The sequence below is a fragment of the Ambystoma mexicanum genome, chromosome 2p, assembly GCF_040938575.1.
Source record: "Ambystoma mexicanum isolate Mex_15411 chromosome 2p, UKY_AmexF1_1, whole genome shotgun sequence".
Classification (NCBI taxonomy): domain Eukaryota; kingdom Metazoa; phylum Chordata; class Amphibia; order Caudata; family Ambystomatidae; genus Ambystoma; species Ambystoma mexicanum.
The window spans coordinates 1,458,918,522-1,458,927,493 of record NC_090923.1 but is presented as its reverse complement, the minus strand read 5'-3'; the positions used below and the strand labels follow the sequence as shown (position 1 = coordinate 1,458,927,493).

General features: G+C 54.7%; 1 pseudogene; it reads right to left on the bottom strand.

Moving 5' to 3' along the window:
* Positions 1-2,702: 2,702 nt before the first annotated feature.
* Positions 2,703-8,574, bottom strand: LOC138568185 (28S ribosomal RNA; annotated as a pseudogene).
* Between the last annotated feature and the right edge of the window lie 398 nt (positions 8,575-8,972).

The following is an 8,972-nucleotide window of genomic DNA, read 5'->3' as shown; positions in this document are numbered from 1 at the left end:
ATTAGTTCTAGAATTACCACAGTTATCCAAGTAACAGATGGAGCGATCAAAGGAACCATAACTGATTTAATGAGCCATTTGCAGTTTCACTGTACCGGTCGTGTGTACTTAAACGTGCCTGGCTTAATCTTTGAGACACGCATATGCTAATGGCAGGATCAACCAGGTAGCCACACCTGCTGGAGGTTTGGCAATGGGGGAGCCGCATGCCCACCTCAGAGCCAACCTTTGCACCCTCTGAGGCTGTCTTGCGTCAAAGAGCAGCCCCCGATGCGTGCAGGTCAGGTGGACAGGTCGGTCACGTGGCACCGGCGGGCCGGCCTGCTCTGCCACGCCACAGGGTGGGTGTGAGGGAGAGGCTGGGCCCAGGCACAACTTGAACCGGTAGGGGGTTTGCCCGCACGCCACCACCGGTGTGGCGACAGAGGGGGTCAGCACCCAACGTGCATTCTGAACTGCTGGAGAAACGTGCTTGGTGAGGAGGGGCCGTGGCGTGGCTTGCAGGGGGATCCCGTCTGATCTGACCGCTGGGGAGCTGCCAGGCTAATCGGCCTTCGTTCTGCTCAGAGGGGAGAGCTGCCCACACGAGGAGGCCCTACCCGAGGGGGGTATACCCTTGACACAGTCCCAAGGTGGGTGGAAGTGAATTGCTTGAAACAGCCGAGGCTGGCTAAGCAGTCCAACCCTAGACGGACCAAGTGCGCCAAATCGATCCCATGGAGTGCTCGTACGAGCGCCCCCCAACAGGCCAGTCTCTGCTGGGGCATTGCGTGGGAAACGACCCCCGGCCAGCCCGGAGAGGTGCAGTGGTTTCGCCACAGAGCCCGGATCGGGCAGCGAGAACCAAGAGGAGTGCAGACAGGTCCCTCTCACCCTGTCTATAGTAATCCGGAGGAAGGTGACTAAGCTTTCTTGTGATCTGTGTACCCAGAGTGGGACCTCTCTGCAAAAAAGTCAGGCTGCTGAGCAGCCTGGCAATCTGGTCCTTGCAGACATTCCTATGGCCAATGAACAGATCGTCTGGCTCGGAGAGCGGCCATCTGGTAGGGCAATGCATTCCAATGGGCCTGGACATAAAGGGACTTTGGCCCCCCCCACCTGACAAAGGACAGGGGACCGGGAGTTGCCCAAGGGCATGGGCCAACACCAATCGTCATCCTCGAGCTCTGGCCAGCCCACCTTAGAGCTTTTTCCCCCCTCCATGTAAGAGGTTTTTCATCCACCTTGGAGCTTCTCCCTCTGGGGAGGGACAGTCAACCCACACGTGAGACATGTACCCAAGGCCAGGGGGTTGAGGGGCCAGCACCACCCCTCCCCCCAGCCGGCCTGGAGCTTTAGCAGGGACCCTTTAGACCTTCTCCCTCTGGGGAGGGATGGGGACCCTACCGGGGCTCCATGCGACCGCTGCCAGGCTTGAGGACTCTCGACCCACATGCACAAGGCTGGCGCCCAAAGCCAGTGGGAGCAGCAGCCCCAGCCACCCTGGAGCTCTGGATCAGGCCGCTTTAGAGCTTCTCCCGCCACATTAGAGCTTTTCCCTCCGGGGAGGGACAGGGCTCCCCACGATCGCCACAGGGGTTGGGGACAGTCAACCCAGACGTGAGACAGGTGCCCAACGCTGGGAGCCACAACCCCCCCTAGCCATCCGGGAGCTTTAGCAGGGCCCCTTTAGAGCTTTTCCCTGTGGGGAGCGATGGGAACCCCACCGGGGCTCCCCGGAACCACCACTGGGCTCGGGGGCTTTCGAAAACAAGCACTAGACGGGGGCTTTCGAAAACAAGCACTAGACAGGCGTCCAAGGCTGGGGGCAGCAGCCCCAACCATCTCCCTGGAGCTCTGGCCGGGCCCCCCTCAGAGCTTCTCCCACCACATTAGAGCATTTCCCTCCAGGACTAACCCACAGACACTGTGGAACTCAGGACCAGCCACTGCAAGCACATTTACCCCCACGCGGAGGAAAGGGACCCGTTCGGAGAGCCCCTTGACACACACACCTAGTCTTGGACCTGACCACACGTGGTTGATACTTGCCTGAGTCCCAGGAGCAATTCACGAACACCATGGAACTCAAGGCTGGGTGCTATAAGCGGTTATAGCCCTGTGGGGATAAGGGGCCCACTCAGGGCACCCTGTGACACATGTACCCCGTTTTGGACCTAATCACATGCGGGTGACACTTGCCCGAGGACCAGGAGCAACCCACGAACGCCACTGAACCGAGGCCGGTAATTGCGCCATGGTCGCACTCGAGGCCACATGGTTGCACTTCCATGCCGATTATTAAGCCCCCACAAGGGTTACAGAACCCGACCGGAGACAAATGCAGGAGTCAGCCACAAATCGGGCCATCTGGTCCACCAGCCACAACTCGGCCACCTGGGCCTACTCCCGGGCCAGTTGGCCCGGTGGCCGGCCGTGCCTGCCCCGACCCCACCTTCCAGGGGCACAGGCTTAAGGTACCACCCCCCGCACCTTGGGGTGGCTTGCAGCCTCTCTTCCCCCTCACTGTCCAGGGGCTTAAGGCACCACCTCGAAGGCCCGAGATCATCTGGTCCGCCAGGCTGATCAGGAAACGTTAGAAGAGCACTCTCCGTCCAGCCTGCACACCCCCATAGGTGTAAACCTAGGGGAGGGGATTTCCTGTGCACCCCGCGGGCACCAGGAGGAAGGATGGAGAACCTTGGCCGTAGCGGCACCCTGCGACAAAAGCTTGGCTAAGAGGATGACTTTCAATAGATCGTAGCGAGGTAGCTGCTCTGCTACTTACAAAACCCTGAAGCAGAAACAGGTCGTCTACGAATGATTTAGCACCAGGTTCCCCACGAACATGCGGTGCACTACGGGCGAGAGAGGTGGCCCCTTCTGTCCACACTCAAGTCCCGAGGCGAGCGGCTCTACACACCGGCCCTGAGGCTGGCTATCCTAGGCCAACCGATGCTCGACAGCGCTGCGCTACCACGGTCTAGTGGGCGGGAGATTCTGAGTGTCCAGTCATAATGTCGAATACAATAATATCGAAAGTCAAAATGTCGAAAAAAAAATGTCGAAAATAAAAATGTCGAATTACAAAAATGTCGAATTTTTTTCGATTTTTTTTTTCGAAATAATGTTTAAATAAATAATTAATTAATTATATTTTATAAAACATATTTTTTTTAAATGGTTAAAGGTATATCCATGGTGAGTGGGAGGGATGGGGAGGAGGGGGGGTTGGGGTAGGGGTTTGGGATGGGGTTTTTTAATAATTATTGAATTAATGTTTTATTAAATACTTTTTTAAACAAATTACAGGTATATCCATGGGGGGTGTTGGGGGGGATGGGGAGGAGTGGAGGGTTGGGGTAGGGGTTTGGGATGGGGGGTTTGGCGGGGGACCCCCCCAATAAAAAACGTTAGTATATGTGATATTTTACATAGTTATTTTAACATTGGTTTTTCGATTTTTTTTCGACATTTTATTTTCGAATTAATGACTTTTTCTATTATATGTATGTGTTTTCGACATTTTTGAATTCGACATTTTTGAATTCGACATTTTTGTAATTCGACATTATTTTTTCGATATTATGACTATAAACCGAGATTCTGACTTAGAGGCGTTCAGTCATAATCCGACAGATGGTAGCTTCGCCCCATTGGCTCCTCAGCCAAGCATGCACACCAAATGTCTGAACCTGTGGTTCCTCCTGTACTGAGCAGGATTATTATTGCAACAACACATCATCAGTAGGGTAAAACTAACCTGTCTCACGACGGTCTAAACCCACCTCACGTTCCCTATTAGTGGGTGAACAATCCAAAACTTGGTAAATTCTGTTTCACAATGATAGGAAGAGTCGACATCGAAGGATCAAAAAATGACGCCGCTATGAACGCTTGGCCGCCACAAGCCAGCTATCCCTGTGGTAACTTTTATGTCACCTCCTGCTTGAAACCCAAAAAGTCAGCAGGGTTGTGAGGCCCTGTTTTCACGGTCTGTATTCATACTGAAAATCGAGATCAAGCTAGCTTTTGCCCTTCTGCTCCGCGGGAGGTTTCTGTCCTCCCTGAGCTCACCTTGGACACCTGCGTTTTCGTTTGACTGGGGTGGTACACCGCTCAAACTCCCCACCTACCACTGTCCCCGGAGCGGGTCGTGCCCAGCAGAACAGGAATTGCCCCCCACCTCTCCGTTTAAGTAGGAAAACAATAAGAGTAGTGGTATTTCATTGGCGGCCTGAGGGCCTCCCACTTATCCTACACCTCTCATGTCTCTCCACAGTGGCAGACTTGTCATGATCTCTGCTTCCAAAAGATCAGGACTTGCCCGACTCCCTTGGAAGCAGACCCATAACCCCGGTTCCGAGTGCCAGCCAGTCCCAATTGGGACCTTTTGGACCCTGTCCTGGCGCCAGTGGCACCAGGCTCGTAAAGATGCCCAGTCCCAGCGCTGGAAGCGCCGGGCTCATAATGCTTGGGTGGACTTACCTGCAGCAGACCATGCTGCTTACTTACCTGCCAGTTGAAGCCCTGATCCTCTTCTGTTTGGGACTACTTTTCCTGTTGGGTGGGGCAGGAGCCACTCCCTAGGTTCAGAACACTGGAACTCTTCTGGAAAGCAGGAACTCTTTTCTTACCTAGGCGTGGCTGTGGAAGGAGACACCTAAGCACTACAGGAGGCTATTTAAACCACACCCGATGGATGAATCTTGCTTTGCGTTATTCTGCATTCTCTGCAGCAGAACGCTCATTGTGTCTTCTGCTTCTGATCCTGGGCCTAAGGGAACAAAGGCTTACCATCCTGGAATCCAGTCTTCAGCAGCACCTGTAAAGACAAAGAAAGGACAGGTTCGCACTACGGTCTTCAGTGGCAGCGCATCTCTTACCTGGTCCATCGGCTGTCACCAACGCCTCGCGCTGCATTCCGGCATCTGAAAGACAAAGGCTTACCTACTCTTCGCATGCTCCGGAGGTCTTCGCACTGCATTCCGGCATCTGAAAGACAAAAGCTTACCAGCTCTTCGCACGCTCCGGAGGCCTTCGGCGCTGCATCCCGCATCTGAAAGACAAAAGAAGGTGCGTTTAAAGACATTGGGCAACTTTATTACTCACGTGCCATTACTCCTTCCCACGGTGAATGCAGTGGGTATTCCAGCACCCTTCAGCTTCTCTAAAGCTCCGAACTTGTACCTGCAAGATAAAAGGGACAGTTAGTGCGCATCGTGAAGCAGGCTACAAGCGCTTACTTATGTGCTTCCAGGCGCTTCTATTCCTCACGCGGGTTCGATCCTCAACTCTCATCAGCCCGCCATCCGCCATCGCCGGAACCCTGCAAAACGAGAGATATCATTACAAAAGACTTTTAAGACATTTGAAGTGCCCAGAACTTACCGTTCGTGCAGTTAACGACGGACAGCAGTCCTCTGAGATCAAGAGGCCTGCACCCTTATCCAGTGAAGAAACTGGTTACGGCACCCTGCCCCGAGGCAGATGGAGAGCTCGGCGTTCACTTACCTAAGGTGAGGGCGTTAACCTTTGGGGTTCTACAGGAGAAGAGAAAGGGAAGAGGAGAGAGGCACCCAATAACCCCAGTTCATTAATCCCATATTTTCTATCTGCAGACATCTTACTCTTCGAGTCAGACATACAGTGCACAGAGGTCCAGCCCAAAGAGCCAACCGTGTGTTACACATCACCTTTGAAGATACGGCATTCACCCAGTCAAGACCGGCGCCTCTGCGGGAATCAGGTGAGCGTTACAAGACTAGAGTCAAACTCAACCGGGTCGTCTTTCCTTCCAGATTCTGCCAAGCCTTTTCCCTTGGCTGTAGTTTCGCTAGTTAGTAGGTAGGGACAGTCGGAATCTCATTCATCCATTCATGCACATCACTAATTAGATGACAAGGCATTTGGCTGCCTTAAGATTCATAGTTACTTCCGCCGTTTACCCATGCTTCATTGAATTTCTTCACTTTGACATTCACATAGATCTCAACCTTTTTCGATGCAAAGGCGGGTGAAATCACCCGATTTTGTGTTTGGCGGGTGAGAGAGGCCCATTGAAATGAATGGGCGTGCACAAGGCTTGGCGGGTGACTCACCTGATTACAAGGCGGGTGACACCCGCCAAAAGCGGGTGAGTTGAGAGCTATGCATTCAGAGCACTGGGCAGAAATCACATTGCGGCAAAACACCCACCGCGGGCCTTCGCAATGCTTTGTTTTAATTAAACAGTCAGATTTCCCTTGTCCGCACCAATTCTAAGTCAGCTGCTAGGTGTCGGCCGAGGCAGAATGCCGGCCCGAACCTCAGGAGGGGGAATGAGAGAGGCGACCACTGCACCTGGTGTGATCCACAGGAAGGGCCTGGCTTGCATCTAGAGTCAGCACCGCCCCTGGAGGGAAGACGCCTCGCCCAGCCATGGCGCGCGCCCACCCCGACAGAGCCAATCCTTATCCCAAAGGGCCGGGTCGAAGTTACGGATCTGACTTGCCGACTTCCCTTACCTACATTGTTCAAACATGCCAGAGGCTGTTTGCTTTGGAGACCTGCTGCGGATATGGGTACGGCCCGGCAGAGATTTACACCATCTCCCCTGGATTTTCCAGGACCAGCGAGAGCTCACCGGATGCCACCGGCACCATGACGCTTTCCAAGACTGGGGCCCCTTTCTCTGGGCAAACCAATTCCAGGGTGCCCTGCCCTTCACAAAGAAAAGAGAACTCTCCCAGGGGCTCCCGCCGGCTTCTCTGGAATCATTTTCGTTACTTCACTGGATGCCACGAGGGCGCCCGTCTCTGCCAGTCCGGGGATCTGAAGCTGACTCCCTTTTGATCGGCCGAGGGCAACAGAGGCCATTGCCCATCCCTTCCGAACGGTGCTCGCCTATCTCTTAGGACCGACTGATGCCTTTTCAACTGCTGTTCACATGGGACCCTTCTCCACTTCAGCCTTCAAAGTTCTCGTTTGAATATTTGCTACTATCACCAAGATCTGCACCTGTGGCCGGTCCACCTGGGCCCTCGCCCTGGGCTTCTGTGCACAACACAGCGGACCTCCTACTTGTTGCGACTTAGCTCCATTGGCTCTCAGCGCCGGCCGGGTATGGGCTCGACGTTCCAGCGCCATCCATTTTCTGGGCTAGTTGATTTGGCAGGTGAGTTGTTACACATTCCTTAGCAGATTCCGACTTCCATGGCCACCATCCTGCTGTCTATATCAATCAACACCATTTCTGGGGTCTGATGAGCGTTGGCATCAGGCGCCTTAAGCCGGCGTTCGGTTAATCCTGCAGCGCCAGTTCTGCTTACCAAAAGTTGCCGACTGGGCACTTGCATTCAATGCCCGGCTCCATGCCAACGAGCCAGGCTTCTTAGCCATTTAAAGTTTAAGAATAGGTTCAGATCATTTTGGCCCGAAGACCTCTAATCATTCGCTTTGCTAGATGAAACTGGGGTTTCCGTGCGCCAGCTATCCTGAGGGAAACTTCGGAGAGAACCAGCTGCTAGATGGTTCGTTTAGTCTTTTGCCCCTATACCCAGGTCGGACGACCGATTTACACATCAGGACCGCTACGGACCTCCACCAGGCCGAGTTCACAATCTTTCGGGTCCTATCACACACGCTAATGCCCCATCTCCCTGACAGAGCAGGTGAGACGGGTCGGTGGAGCACCCACCATGACGGGATCCCACTGCAATCGGTGAGCGCCGGCCCTCATCATCATTACATCACAGGATTTCGTTCGGCCCTCTGACTGGTGCACGTGTTATACTCCTTGGTCTGTGTTTCAAGACAGGTCGGGTGGTTAACTGACATCACCTCAGACCCCTGGTGCCCTTTGTGGCCCTCCCCACCCGGCAGCACAACATGGTCGGAGCGCACTGAGGGCAGTCCACCACAGTGGCATCTGGAGCCCTGTCTCTCGTTGCCACCGCGGACACAGCAAAACTGCTGTCAGGGGGCTGTAACACTCTCTGCTGGAGCAGAGATCCACCTGCCCCCTGGGGCCTTGCCAGCCGGTTGTGGTGCACCGCCACAGAGGAAATGTACCCTGCTGGGGCTGGGTGTGCCCGGACGGCAGTCCCACAAGGGCCTCCACAATTCCAGGCGACTGACCAGCCGGCCGTGTTGAATCCTGCAGGCGGACTGCATGGACCCCATCAGTTTACCTCTCAACGGTTTCACGCCCTCTTGAACTCTCTCTTCAAAGTTCTCTTCAACTTTCCCTTACGGTACTTGTAGGCCATCAGTCTCGTGCTGTATTTAGCCTTAGACAGAGTTTACCACATGCTTTGGGCTGCATTCCCAAGCAATCTGACTCCAAGAAGACCTGATCCTGGTGTGCAAGAAGCCGCTACCGGCCTAACACTGTCCGCGGGGTCAGACTCGATCAGAAGGACTTGAGCCCCCTGAGCGATGCCGAGGAGTCGGTCTTCTGTACGCTACATTTCCCACAGCTGCCGCTGAATGGGGATTCGGCGCTGGGCTCTTCCCTCTTCACTGGCCGTTACTGAGGGAATCCTGGTTAGTTTCTTTTTCTCTGCGTAGTAATATGCTTAAATTCAGCGGGTCAGCACGTCTGATCTGAGGCCATAGTTGGGGAGCACAAAGCTTGGAGCAGCTGTCCTCGGGCCCATACAGGGGGTTGCCCCAGCCCTGTGCCTCTGTCGCAGGCAACTGTGCGCTGTCCCAATCTGCAACCAAAGCCCACATGATCACAAGGTCCGCGCTCCTTTGCCATCCTGCGCCGGCAGCCGCGGGATACCACAGACAGCCACACACAGCAAGGCCAGGTGCCCCGGGATAGGGTGAAGGTGCGCTAGGCTTTTTTAAGGCACGCTGCTGCCGCCACCACATCTGGGGCGTGCCGGCCACCCGGCCCTGCCGAAACCAGCATGAGACGGGGAAACCGGGGAGGCCGGGATGCACCAGCAATGAGCTTGAGCGCCAGGTCCAGGAATCCAGCGACGGTGATCGGGGTCTGGCCTTAG